Source organism: Prionailurus bengalensis, chromosome D4 (genome assembly GCF_016509475.1).
Source record: "Prionailurus bengalensis isolate Pbe53 chromosome D4, Fcat_Pben_1.1_paternal_pri, whole genome shotgun sequence".
In the NCBI taxonomy this organism is placed as follows: Eukaryota; Metazoa; Chordata; class Mammalia; order Carnivora; family Felidae; genus Prionailurus; species Prionailurus bengalensis.
In genome coordinates, this window is record NC_057359.1 from 71,860,003 (window position 1) to 71,875,711 (window position 15,709).

General features: G+C 37.6%; 1 pseudogene; it reads left to right on the plus strand.

Annotated features, from left to right (window-relative positions):
- The first annotated feature begins 3,595 nt into the window (after positions 1-3,595).
- On the plus strand, positions 3,596-4,102 carry LOC122474241 (annotated as a pseudogene).
- Positions 4,103-15,709: the final 11,607 nt, after the last annotated feature.

The window sequence follows — 15,709 nt, forward strand, 5'->3', positions numbered from 1 at the left end:
TCCCATCTACATCTTCTACCATGTTCCCAAACTCTATACTAATGTTCATTCTAGGCCCTTCCTCAAATTTTAATCTTGTACTTTCAATCCATTCAATCACCATCACATAATGAGCACACTAGTATGAAAACTTCTGTTCTTAGTGGTCTGGAGGTTCCTTAAGTGTCATCTCCCATCTTGAGACTTCAATCCCACTGATGTCCCTACCGTGGATATTCTGAAGTCATCTGCCCTCCCTACAACCAATCAGTGCCCTTGTGTACCCTTAACAGAAATTACCAACATCCTTGTGCATTCAGTGGAGGAACAGTTATATTTTAGACACTCACAAAGGAGTGGAAACAAAAGGAGCTGCCACTTTATCAACCCCTAAGCTGACCTACTCATGATCTCAGAATTCACCTGCAAGTCATATTTCATTTTAGTGAAGCACTTCTTCAAGGTAGCTGGCTAATTTCTGTAAAAGTAATTTACATCCATTTCCTCTTGTTACGTCACTGACTCCTCCCATAAGCCTAACAGGCAGCTATTAATCCATTATTTTCTCTTGGGACATCTTTCCTTCAGCTTTCATACTTTTTGGTATCCTAATATCTTAAAACAGTAAAGCTTTCAAAAGTGACTAACTTAGCCTAAGATGTTATTCATACATCTAAAAAGTAGTTTTCAGAAATATCTTACACAGCTAGCCCCTTCCTTCAAATGGTGTCTAATATAAAAACTTGATGTGGTAAGGGGCATTAAGGAATCTACTCCTGAAATCATTGCTTCACTATATACTAACTAATATGGATGTAAATTTTTAAAAATAAAAAATAAAGTTAAATTACAAAAAAAAAAAAAAACTTGATGTGTAAGTGGCTCTGTTTTCAGGGGTGGGAGAACCCAGATAGGTGGGCTCGTGCTCATTGAGGCTTTCCAGAAGGACCTTTCCAGAAATCTAGGAATCTGTAGACCACATTTTGAAAAAACTTGTACTAAAGGAATATGAATTCTTTAAATACCTTATAAATATTGACAAGTTCTACCCTGATTTGCAGACCATGTCATACTTGGATAGATCTAAATATTAAAAAGTATATGAACAAGTCAACATAGAATCAATGAAAACATACTGCAACAAAGAAAGGAGCCAGCCATAAGGCATGAAACCTCAGAATAGAAGTACTGTTAAAAAGGGGCACCTGGGTGACTCAGTTGGTTAAGCATCCAACTCTCTATTTTGGCTCAGGTCATGATCTCATGGCCATGAGACTGAGCCCCACATCAGGCTCCGTACTGCATGAAGCCTGGTTGGGTCTCTTTCTCTCCCTCTCCCTCTCCGTCTCCCTCTCCCTCTGACTCTCTCCCACTTGTGTACTCTTTCTCTCTCTCTCTCTAATTAAATAAATAAACACTCAGAAATACTGTTAAAAATAATAAAATGATTTCTAAAAGAACCAGAAAAAAACTCTAGCAACTAGTGTTCCCAAAGACACAGAAGATATGATTTTTGTAAAACAGAAATAGCAACTTTTAATGAAGAATACAGCTTAATGAGGAAAGAGATGCTGAAGAAGCTGGAAAAAAGTACAAGGAAGTCCAATACATCATAACAAAATTAGAAATCCATTGAAGGAGGTCAAAAGCAGAAGTGACATTAATATACCTGGAACAATATATTGAAGACAAACTTGAGAAGGTATCACTACACAGAGAGGAAATGAGAACAAAAATGTTAATTATGACAGGAAAAAATAGTAAGTTTTAAGAACATGGAATTGGTTGGGGCGCCTGGGTGGCACAGTCGGTTAAGCGTCCGACTTCAGCCAGGTCACGATCTCACGGTCCGTGAGTTCGAGCCCTGCGTCAGGCTCTGGGCTGATGGCTCAGAGCCTGGAGCCTGTTTCCGATTCTGTGTCTCCCTCTCTCTCTGCCCCTCCCCCGTTCATGCTCTGTCTCTCTCTGTCCCAGAAATAAATAAACGTTGAAAAAAAAAAATTTAAAAAAAAAAAAAAAAAGAACATGGAATTGGCTAGATCATCCTGACAGAAAACCAGCAATGAAACATTGGCCTTCAATGACACGCTGACCAGATGAACTTAACAGATATACACAGAAGAACAGGGAATAAAATCCAACCTAAGATTGATGTGTCTTGAAGAAAGAAATAAGAAATAGGAGGACCCAAGAACAAACTAAAAAAGAAAGAAAGAAGAAAACGAAGAACATTTTTCCAGCTTAAAAAAAATAAAAAGGCCTGAATCTATTTAAACACACACACACACACAGGGTTCATCATGTTCCAGGAACAGTTATTGAAATAGAAACCATTGCTAGACACAAAAAGGCAAACTATTTTAATTATGTGGCTAAAGAAAAGTACTATAAGATGTAAGAGGAAGAAAAGCTTACCTAGAAAGGAAGAAATTCAAGTTTCCCCCAGTCTCCATTACACATTTAAATTCTGTTATAAAATGGAGGTGTTCTGTAAAATGTTGAGGGAAAAAATCCTAGTGAACCGAAATACCAAACTTAGTTTCTCCTTCACAAACAAAAGCAACAGAAAGAACTTCTCATGCAAGGATTCAGCAGGAATGCCACAAATGTACACTCTTCATAGAAATGTCCTAAAGTACATTCTATAGCTGAGGAAGTCAAAAGAGGATTTCAGAAGTCAACAGTCAAAATATGCAGGCACTGCTGTCAGCACATATAGAAAACAATTTGACACAGAAAATAACTACAAAACTTATTGTAAATATAATTTTTGAGTTTCACTCAAAGCCAATAAAAAAAAGAAGTTGCAAGGAAACTTTCATTGGTTAAAAGAAAATGCTATTTAGGAATAATTCCACGAGAATAAATCACAGAAAGAACAGAGAATGCCAAAGCTAAATAAATTCCTCACCATGAAGTAGAACAAGTTGAAAAGTATTTTTTGAACTTTATTTTTAAGAAATCGTAAGACTGCCATTTATGATATTCTGATGAACTAAAAGGAAAGCTCATTCCACAAGTGGACCCCTACAGGAGTCTGAAATTTTGAGGAACTGAAATTGTAAAGTTGTCCCACTGGATTACTAATGCCCCTAGGCTCCTGGAAGAAGGAAACAGAAATCCTTTTGGAATGAACCAACCTTCAACACAGGCCTCAAAGAATTCACCCCCCCCCCAAAAAAAATCCAAGGAATATGAACAGCATACAGTAAGAAATCACAAAATATACAAGGAAAGAGGGTACCAGAAGAGAAAATCTATAGTAATAGCAGAGAGCAAAAGCAGACTTTCAAAGAGTTCAGATATTGCAACTATTAGACACAGAATATGGAAAAGTATATTGGATTAAGATATTTAAAGAAATAAATAAGTGTTGGCTGTTGGTTAAGACACCCACTCTTGGTTTTGGCTCAGGTCATGATCTCACGGTTGGTGAGATGGATCCCCATCTGTGTCTCTGTGCTGTCAGCTTGGAGACTGCTTGGGATTCTTTCTCTCCCTTTCTCTCTGTCTCTCTCTCTCTCAAAATAAATAAATAAACATTTAAAACAAAAAAGGAAGAGTGTTTAAAATATGATTCAGGGGCTGGGGAATGGCCAGTGGCCTGCAGAGCAACATGCCAAAGTTTTATTGTGACTCCAGTGACACATACCTCACCCATGACTCTCCATCTGTGAGGAAGACACACCACAGAGGTAGGAAACACAAAGAGAATGTGAAATGCTATCAGAAATGGATGGGAAAGCAGTCTCAGAGCCTGATCGACAAAACCACCACTGCATATCAACAAGGCAAGATTCCTCCTACTCCATTCTCTGCTTCTCCTCCTGCAGGGGCAATGATCCCACCTCCCACCAGTTTCCTGGGTCCTCCTTGCCCTGGTATGATGCCAGCTCCCCATATGCTGGGTCTTCCCATGATATAGGCCCTTCCCATGATATAGGCCCTTCCCATGATGATAGGCGCTCCTCCGCCAGGGACAATGCCAGTGTGACCTGCTCCCGGAATGAGGCCACCTATGGGAGGCCACATGCCAATGGCACTTGGGCCCCCAGTGATGAGACCTCCCACCCATTCCGTGATGGTGCCCACTCAGCCAGGAATGCCTCAACCAGGCAAATAAGGAGAGAGGGGAGCTTCTTTATATCCATTTTATATTACTTGTTCTACTTCACTAGGAGATCATGGTGCTGTGACTCTGGGTGTTTTCTAACAGCATGACAAGGAAGACTTGCCCCCCCACCCACTTCCTATTAAAGAAAGAATAGTTTTGGCAGAAGAGTAGTGAGACCAAAAAAAAAAAAAAAAAAAAAGCAATTTTCATTTGTATTGTGAGATGTGAAAATTATCAACTATTTTAAAATAGTTTAAAAATAAATAATAAAAAAAATAAAAAATAAAATATGATTACAAACAAGAGACTATTAAAAAATGCTATAGACTGAATGCTTGTGCCCCCTCAAAATTCATATGTTGAAACGTGCCCCCAATGTGATGACAGTAGAAGTTGGAGTCTTTGGGAGGTAATTAGATCATGAGTGTGGAGCCTTCATGAATGGGTTAGTGCCCTTAAAAAAGAGACCCCAAAGGACTCCTTCACCTCTTCTGCCATGTGAGGACACAGTGAGAAGACAGACATCTATGAACCAGGAAGCAGGCTCTCACTAAACACCAATGTGCCAGCACCTTGATCTTAGACTTCCCAGCCTCTGGAACTGTGAGAAATGAATGTTTGTTATTTAAACCACCCAATCTATAGTATTTTTATTATGGCAGCCTGAAGAGACTAAGACAAAAATAAGCAGATTTAAAAAGAACAAAATTATATTCCTAGTAACAAAAAATAATAATAAAATCATTGAAATTAACAAAGTCCATGGAAGAGTTGAACCAGAAGATTGGACACAAATAATAGTAGTAGCAAAAGTACTTAGGTACTACTTAGGTAGTTATAAAGAATTAACTCAGTATGCACCCTCCAGAGGAAAAAATACGGAAAACATAATAGGTAGGTAAAAAAACAGAAGATAAAGTAAATTTCTAACATACATCTACTTGGAATTTCAGAAGGAGGGATGAAATAGAATGGGGAAGAGGTAATACCTTAAGAGAAAATGACCAGTAATTTCTCAGAACTGACTGAAGAAACTAATACACAGTTTCAGGAAATCCAGTGAATTCCAAGTAGGATAAATAATAAGAAATCCAGGGGCACCTGGGTGGCTCAGTCAGTTAAGCATCCAACTTTGGCTCAGGTCACGATCTCACGGTTCTCATGATCTCATCGTTCTTGAGTTTGTGTCCCACTTTGAGCCCCACTATAGACTCTCTGCTGTCAGAACCAAGCCAGCTTTGGATCCTCTGTCTCCCTCTCTCTACCCCTACCCCTCCCTCCCTCTCTCTCTCAAAAATAAATAAACATTTTTTAAAAAGGTTTCGAGAGCAAGTATAAAGACATTTCAGACAAAATAAAAATTAGGAATTTGTCACCATTAGACCATCATTAAAGAAAATTCTAAAACTAAGCTGCCCAATAGAAATATAATGAACAATATGTAAATTTAAATGCTCTGGCATAAAGCCACATTTTTAAATGCATGAAAAGGTAAAATTAATTTTAATACTGGTCTATTTAATCTAATATATTAAAAGTTATTTCAATATGTAATCAATATAAAAACCATTAATGAGATATTTCACCCTTTCTGGTACCTGGTGTTTGAAATCTGGTACACACTCTATACTAACAGCAAATCTCAATTCAGACTAGTAATTATATTTCAAGTACTCAATATCCATATGACTGGTGGTTACCATATTGGTCAGCACAGTGCTAAGAGACATACTTAGAAGGAAGATTATTCCTGGTAAAATGGCTGAGATGCAAGAAGAGAGGATGAGCAAAACAAGTGGTAAAAACTTGGGCAAACCCAATGTCCCTAAGGGACACTGACTGTCTAAAACAATAATATTTATATCGTACACCAGAAGTTAGGGAAAGGTTTGATCAAATTCTGTTTAGTTTGGGGAAAGAATACTTTGTGAGGATGTTGTATATACTTCATATTACATCACATTAAGAGGTACACGACATCTAGTCAATGGTGGCAAGACTGGATCAGGGTGAAACAGCCAAATGCCTCCATCACAAAGTCATATTTTTCTCACCTTTTACCAAAAATCGGTCCATGGGGTAAGACCCAAGCAGAAGAAACAAGTACAAAGTCTGTGAGATGGAAGTACGTCTGGTGTGCTTGAGAAATAGTAAGGAGAAAGATTCCCTATACTATAGCACTTGGCTAAGCTAATAACTGATAAGGATCATTCTACTGACAATTCTTTTAAAATGAATGTATTAGCAGGAGTGCTGATGCATAGGGGCACTTGTACCCCAATGTTTATAGCAGCACTTTCAACAATAGCCAAATTATGGAAAGAGCCTACATGTCCATCAACTGATGAATGGCTAAAGAAGTTGTGGTTTATATATACAATGGAATACTACTTGGCAATGAGAAAGAATGAAATATGGCCTTTTGTAGCAACGTGGATGGAACTGGAGAGTGTTATACTAAGTGAAATAAGTCATACAGAGAAAGACAGATACCATATGTTTTCACTCTTATGTGGATCCTGAGAAACTTAACAGAAGACCATGGGGGAGGGGAAGGGAAAAAAAAAGTTAGAGAGGGAGGGAGCCAAACTATAAGAGACTCTTAAAAACTGAGAATAAGCTGAGGGTTAATGGGGGGTGGGAGGAAGGGGAGGATGGATGATGGGCATTGAGGAGGGCACCTGCTGGGATGAGCACTGGGTGTTGTATAGAAACAAATTTGACAATAAATTTCATATTAAAAAATAAATAAAATAAAAGGAATGTATTAGAATCACTATATGAATTATTCATTTAATGACTAGGATCATTTAATCAGAACTAATAAGTGATCCCTATAGCAAATAACAGTTGATATTGAATCCAGATCCCCTTGAAACCCTTGAGCCGTTTCTCTGTACACACCCCCATCCCCAGCTTCTTTGTGCTTTTGCTTCTATGGACTCCCATTTGTGATGATCTTCAGAAGATTGCCCTCAGCCACAGACACCACTTTGCATGCCTGTGCAAAAAGCTGGAAGTATCTGAGAGATGAGGTACCCCTTAGCTTAGTTTGGGTGTCTCTGAGCCAAAGAACGACTTATGAAAGCCCAGCTCTTTCAAGTTGGGACAAAATCTGAGCTAATTTGTTCTCCAAAGCTCTCCTGTACAATCCAGCTGAGACTAAAACTGTGCCAGGAATTGTACCCTTGCTTGGATTCCTTCTTTTCACTGATCTGTTTCTCCCACTCCCTTACCTGTTGCTCCTGGGAGCAATTCCCTAATAAATCATTTGCACATAAATACTCAGTTCAGGGTTGGCATCTGCAGAAACTGACACAAGGCAATCCCTAATTTTGAATGCCACATTACATCTGGAATTTATGTAACAAATATAATCTAATTCTATATACTCATCTGCAAAATGGAACATGAATAGAAGTCCTTTCTACTTCCATTTGAAGTGATTGGTTTCTATTAGCATACACATATATAAATAATGCATCATGAGAAGTCAGTGCAAGGCTGATCCATGAGTGGCATATACCAGCCAGGGTACAACACTATACACACAGTGTATGTCCGCACTCATACACACAGTATTAGCATTATTGAAAACTCAGCTGTGCATCACTTTTCTAGATGTGTAAAACTTCTTTGGTTCTGGAATACAAGCAAATCGCTCACCATTCCCAAGGCCTGAATGTGGCGCTTATTGTTTCAGAGACAATGGGTCTAGTGTTTGGCGCTCAGACTACATATTTCAAAGGGAATCTTTGTCTGCTTAACATGAAATAAATCAGACTCTACATTTATTGGAAAAAGAGCAATCCAGCAACCTTCACTCAAAGAAATCAGCCTTGGCGGCCTTAAGTTACAACTGTTGAGTAAAGCTGTAGGTAGCCATTTAGTAATACAAACCAGAGACTTCTAAGAGGGGCTAGGAAGAAACCCACTCTTTGCCTTTCTTTAGCCATTTTTAATCACTGAGAATTTTTTTTACAATTATGTAAATTGTTTTCAAGTACATTTCTACACTAGCTTTTTACAAACCAAAATTTCTCCCAATGGCACTATTTAAATATTTACAATTATAAGCACGTGATTGTCTGAAGTTCTTCAAATATTGTAGAGAAACTTCATCAGGTTGGGCTCTACTGTTTTATAAGAAATACTTTGGAAATTTTCTGCTAAGGCTCATCATTGTCCTTTAAAGGACACACATGCACATACATATATCAATCATGTAAGCAAGCTAATTGAAAAAAAACATTTCTCTATATTAAGAGTGTAACTTTGTGCTATTGGACTAGATATGCCTGTCATCTATGACAGACATGCCCAGGAATGCTAAAAAGTAATTGGCCATGCAAATGGGATATTCCTAAAGCTCACAGAGATTCCCACCAAATGAAGTTGTCTTAACCAAATAAGAGAAGGACTAGTTTCAGGCTTTTAGAAGGATCCATTTACAGGCATACAATGAATGTGCTGATTAAAATCATTTGTTTCTATTCACCAGGCAAGACCTCCAAAGGTTTTGAATAAGCTATGATGCTTTACTCTATCTAGTCTTAAATATTATGTAATCTTTAATACAATCCCTTTCTATAACCCATATTGGTCTCCTCCAACTCTTTTAGAAATAGTATTATGTTTCTTCTGGAATAAAAGATAATAATTCCAGGAAAAAGTAAACTTTATCTTAAAATGCAATTTTCTAAACACAGCAAAATACACATGGGAATTCAGTATGTGGCAAATTCTATGCTTTTATAATCTTAGTGGGACCACATTACAGAAAAATGTAAAATGCCTGCATATGAAAATTCACGTAAAAAAAGCCAAAAGATAAATAAAAAGCTGGAAAAAAAATCACAACTCAAATTACAAAGGTCTTATTTTCCTAATGTATTTTTAATATATTAATAACAAGACTAAGAGACCAATCTAACATAGGTGAATGATATGAAAAGACAATTCACAGAAAAAAATAAAAATGGCTCCTAAAATGTAATAATATCACTCATAATAAAGACACTTCACTGAAACTGCACTGAAAGATCATTTCTACCTATCAAATTGTGATCCAAAAAGTAATAAATGGTACTGCTGAAGAATATAGGTATTGTTGAGGGTATTATGACAGGTGAAATAAGTCAGAGAAAGAAAGACAAATACTATATGATTTCACTTATATGTGGAATCTAAAAAAACCAAACAAAACTCATAGATACAGAGAACAGATTGTTGGTTATCAGAGGGGAAGGGGGCTAGGAAGTGAGCAAAAAGTGTGAAGGGGGTCAACCGTATGGTGACAGATGGTTATGAGACTTACTGTGGTGATCACTCTGTAGTATATGCAAAGATCAAACTACTATGTTGTACACTTGAAACTAATATAATGTTATATACCAATTTTTCCTAAGTTAAAAACAAACAAAAAAAAGAATATAGGCACTGGTGATAATATATATATATGGGGAGGATATATATATATATATATTCTCTACAGAGGGCAATTTGGCAATATAAAAATTATAAATGCACAAGGCCTTTGATGCAATTCCTTTTCTAGTAATGTATCCTAAAGCTATATCCCAATGAGTGAAAAGATTGTAACTACATGTATGTCTGTGTCCATATCCATATCCATTCACCTATCTATCTATCTATCTATCTATCTCTCTATCATGTGTCTATTTACTCTCAATAGAAAGATACCCAAGAATGTAGCAGAGGCTGACCCCAGGAAGGGCAATGAGAGTAGAGTGATTTATATTTAGTTATGTTCATTTGCACTTCTTGGGCTTTGAGCCCTGGTATCTCTTAAAAAAAAAATTTAACATAAATTTTCAAAGGCACCATATTCTAAGCACGAATATACGGCACTAAGGAAACAGAGGCTCTACTTCCGTTGATTATTTGATTCATTTCTTTGATCCAAAGTCATTCACAAGAACTTTGATTAAAATACTCTGGAGTGCAGGGGTACCTAGGTGGCTCAGTCTGTTAAGCGTCTGACTTAGGCTCAGGTCATGATCTCATGGTTCATGGGTTTGAGCCCCACATCCGGCTCTGTGCTGACAGCTCAGAGCCTGGAGCCTTGCTTCGGATTCTGTGTCTCCCTCCTTCTCTGTTCCTCCCCCGCTCATGCTCTGTCTCTCTCTCTCTCCTTTAAAAATAAATAAAAACATTTAAAAAATTTAAAAAAAAATACTCTGGAGTGCAGCATATATTATAAATAGCTCAAATTTATCCTAGGTTTTGAACAGTAGCTATACTTTTCCTTTGATGCCATAGTGCGAGAAATGTGCATACCCCTTTGTATTACTTTCTTCACCTTTGTGAGATTTCTCCAGCATGATGTGGGAACACACCACAAGGCAGCAGTTTGGACTCTTGCTGTTTCTGCCTGTTGCATCATTGCCGGTCTTACATAGATACAAAAGGGAACATGCTAGATTCGACCAAACACTTTGCTACCTTGACTACTTTACATCAGTGCCTCATTTAATCCTTACAAAGCCATTATGATGAAAGTATTTTTGTCCTCATCAGTCTGATACTCAGAGAATCAAATAAGTTGTCCAAGAGAGCCGGATGCAAATCCAGATATATTTGGTGCCTCAGTGGAGTGCGGACATCAGGTGAACAAGAATCACAAGTAATTAGCTGCACATAGTAACTACATAAACAAATGTGTTTTTAATCAATGCTTTTTAAGGGAAATTAATTAATCATTCCCAAAATATTTGTAAACTGATGAAAATGTATTAAATGCAGATTTTAAAAAACAGACTTAGATTTGATTCTGTTAATACACAAAAAAATCAAACATAAATTTAAGAATCTTCTGAGGTTCAGCTTGAATTATACTAAAAACAGTTTAAATGTTCACACAACTAACCTTGCTTTACCAATGAGAAAACTCAAACCACGCCTAATCAATTTTTTTAACTTGTGTAGTGGTAAGATACTGATCAGACATTTGTGGCTTATATTATCCCAAATCCGCACATTGAATTCTCTGTCGAAAGGATTTGGGTTTTTAGGTTTACTTTGCAGTATGTGGTTTAAAAGGAAAAAGGACTCGACATTACAGCAGGCAACAAACTTGAGAGAAATAGCAGGAAAGACTTAGAACATGAATTCTTTTTCAATCCCAAAGAGATGCTGTTCCAACAAGACTCAGGTCAGAGGGCTGGGCACTGCTGGGGAGGTCACATGACTGATCTGGGCGAACTTGTTTTGTGAAGAAACAGATGATTTCTAGCTATGAGGCTGTTGTTCCTGTAACTTTTTAGCAACAGTTAAATCCATTAAATCCAGTTAAATCCAGCAGTTAAATCCATTCCAAAATGACAAGCGAAAGAAAAGAACATTCTGAATAAACTGCAGATGAATGGAGTTTTCCCCTGCCTCCTTGGGAATATTATGAGCATCTTACAAAAGGGGCCATATCCTGTTTCCTTCTCTGGTTGCTACAACTGTGGTTTGTATATTGGCTGTATCACTAATGTGAATTTATAACCCATAAATGCCAAAAGAAAAAAAATCAATACTCCTTCACAAATATGCATTTTTCTTACCCTAACTTTCAACAAGCACTGTTTTAAATCATCATTATTTTTTTCTGCACTGGAAGCAAATCTACACATCTTTTTCATACCCTACTGCTAGCACAGAAGGTGAAATACTGACATAAATGAAAGGAATTGCAAGTTCAGCATTAATATAAACCAGGAAAACACTACTGGGATATTTAAAACTCAACAGTGCCTCCTAGTGCACCTATAAAAATTAGCATGAGCCCAAGATGCAAAATAAATCAGGCTGGAAAAAAGTAAATTAGAAGACATTAATGAATTTATCCCTTTAAATCATCCAGGAATTGGTCTTTCGGAATGAACCTGTTTATTTTAACAAGACACATAAATTATTTTCAAATAAAAACAGGGCATTGAGAAAGATCAGATTCAGGTGGAAGGAAATGGCACAAAGGCATGTGGAAAGAGATAATGCAAAAGATAAAGACACATTTTTAAAGAAAGAGAAAGAAAGGGAAGAAGGAGGAGAAGAAGGTGGAAAAAGACTCTTACTGCCCCCAGAGCATACCAACTTGAAGGAATATCACAAACTTGGATAATGATAATATGGCATTTTGCTCTGAGCCAACACCCACCTTTGTTAATTTCCTCATAAGAGAACTCCTATCAGAAACGGGAACCCTCTTGCACTGTTGGTGGGAATGCACACTGGTGCAGCCACTCTGGAAAACAGTGTGGAGGTTCCTCAAAAAATTAAAAATAGAACTACCCTATGACCTAGTAATAGCACTACTAGGAATTTACTCAAGGGATACAGGAGTCTTGATTCATAGGGGCACATGTACCCCAATGTTTATAGCAGCGTTTTCAACAACAGCCAAATTACGGAAAGAGCCTAAATGTCCATCAACTGATGAATGGGTAAAGAAGATGTGGTTTATGTATACAATGGAATACTACTTGGTAATGAGAAAGAATGCAATCATGCCATTTGCAACAACGTGGATGATACTGGAAGGTATTATGCTGAGTGAAATAAGTCAGTCAGAGAAGGACAGATATCGTATGTTTTCACTCATATGTGGATCTTGAGAGACTTAACACAAGGCCATGGGGGAAGGGAAGGGGGAAAAATAGTTACAGAGAGGGAGGGAAGCAAACCACAAGAGACTCTTAAATACAGAGAACAAACTGAGGGTGGGTGGGAGGTGGGGGAGAGGAGAAAATGGGTGATGGGCATTGAGGAGGGCACTTGTTGGGATGAGCACTGGGTGTCGTATGGAAGCCAATTTGACAATAAATTATATTTAAAAAAAATAAAAGAACTCCTATCATCAATGTTCTTCTTGCCCACCAGCTACCATTGGTAGCATCAAAGGTCTTCACACGTCTATGCAATTATTGGTGCTTTCCACCAGGGCCCCTAAAGTTGGAAGTTAGTTTTTTCTGCTTAAATGATCATAGCTTTTTCCAAAAGTTTCTGATATCTGAGGGTTTACAACATTTGGGGATCATGAAAAGAAGTAATGCCATGAAACCCAGCAAGAAGGTAGTCAGATGAGTGAGGAGTACTTGGCTATGAATCTGTGCCCAAAAGAATTTCCCCTTGCTGGATCCACCTGATATCCGCAAATTCACCCAATGTTTCTACTCTCATGTCTTCATTCTTTCTTTGTTTCACCAAAAACGTATGTAGAGTTCTTATCCGCTCTTTGTTTGAATTCTATTGTCCTCAACATTCCCTTCACTGCTTTGAAGAAATCTTCCTTGGCCAGTACTTTATCTCAATGTCCTCAAATATGTCATGCAAATTAAGCTTCCTCATGACCACTAGATAGAAAAACATCAAGAGAACCTAAATTATTTGAGAAGAGAAGTCTAAGCCTGACAGAATAAGGAAAGCACTCATAGTTATACACCAACTGTAAGTTAATATCAGGACCCCATTATATATGTATATGTTTATTGTATACAATCCTCCTTAAGTTGACCATTTAAGAGATTTTGTACACTTCTTTCCCATTACGGCATTTCAAAAGGTTCAATGTAAAGACTTCCTCCATGTACTGCTTTGGAAATACATTTTGATGAAGCCAATCACACTTGACTATCCTATTAGATTATCCGGTTTCCAAAATGTGGAGGCAAACAGGTGAGCAGACCCATGTGTCTTCATAGAATTAATCCTTATTTTTGTGTACATTCTCTATATCACAAAACCACAAGGCACAATAGTGAAAGAACTTTGCAGTTTTCAGACCAACACAAAATTCTTAATTAAAAGAGTCTGCATGTTTTGAGGAAATAAGACTTATTAAAATCTGCTGTATTTTCAGAACAGTCTTTAGTAAAAGCAACATCACTGAGAATTCTTTTTGTTCCACTAAAGTAAACAAATGTGAAGCAATTCCAAAGAGAGAGGGAAAAGCTGATCAAGAATAGTGAATGACATCCAAAGTGCAAACAATATGGCAAGACTGAGTAACAGAACGGTAGGACAAAATTTGCTGCTTGACCAATGGACAAAATGTAATTACTCAAAAAAGGAAAAGCAGTGTTCATTCAGAGACACACAAAACAATATTAAAATTATGACACAGCCTCATAATAGAACACCATGCAGTGACTGAAAATGATGGAGGTCTGTATTCAATTGAAGAAAAGTTATGTTACATGAAAACACAAAAAATATTCATATGTGAAACATTTATATATTATTTATATACATCCTATTCCTGACAGAGTGCTCTCAAATTGACACACTCTCCTTTCCTCTACCTTAAATCCTGTTCCTCTCCTCTTGATCAGGGACCCTCAAAACCCAACCCCATGTTTCTCCCAGCTTTTGCTGAAACATGCTAGCTAAATACTACGGCTCCTTTGAGGTTGTGTTCTTTTCCTGTCTTTCAGATCTAGTACATCCCCTCCTGGGTGATATTATAACTTAATCCCAGGAAGGGAGATTTGGCTTTGGGCCAGGAAGGGAGACAGGTGTACATCCTGATGGGGGTAAGGGAGAGGTGCCTTTGCATCATCTTCAAGCAAGGAAGGAATTCTAGCCCTTATAAGAAAGTGGGTCACTTCTTCAGGCTCAAAGACTCAGAAAAATCTGGAGGATTCAAGATTTTTAGGATGCATTAATATCACTGTCCCCATCCAAGATGGCAGGGTCCTATTGTTTCCCAACCTTGACATTGCAGATATACCTTGGTTTAGGGCTCATCTACTCACAATTAATCTCATGACCCTGGTCCTTTGTTTTCTCTGCTTTCCAGCCATAGGACATGAGAACATTTGCATATGATACCAAGTAGGCCCTTTGACTTTCACATTTAGCTTGTAATTTCTAATTGCTCTTTCTTAACTTTTCATTATCTTTTTCCAAGTTTCAATTGAGTTTAGCAATAAACATTCAATATTATTATACTTATAGTTGCTTTTTCTCTCATTTTTACCATCTGCTTTACACATTGTACCTGCTAACACATTACCTTCCACTGATCCACTGTCCCAATTGCCCAACAGTAGATTTTTTCACAATTATACTGCTTATTTTTGTCAGGGTCTCATGGTGCTCCCGCTACCACCAGTAACAGTTCTCTTTGCCAACCAGGTAATGTGTGGTTCTGCTCCAGGATCTTATCCCAGCATGTGTCTTTTGTTTTTATCTGGTTTAGGTTTGGGGGACCACCCACGTCAACTCTCAGGGATGGGTTCCCAGGTAAGTTATCTGAAATAGGAACTAACTTGTAAACAAGCTTAATTGGGAATGCTCTGAGAATCAACACTTCAGGAAGAGAAAGGAGGGTAAGGGAGCAAGATTAGGCAGAAACTGTGCAGTGATACAATGTATTGCAATAGAAGCCTTAGGTGAGAGCACTGGGTGTTGTATGGAAACCAATCTGACAATAAATTTCATATTAAAAAAAAAAAAAGAAGAAGCCTTAGCTGATTCTCCAAGGAGTTCCAAAAGTTGGATGACCCTTGAGGACCACCCTAACCTGGAGCAAAAGGGCCAGACTTTGATATCCTCATACTCAACATACTCAACAGTCATTGGATGGGACCACCTGTGAAGAGGGCATGG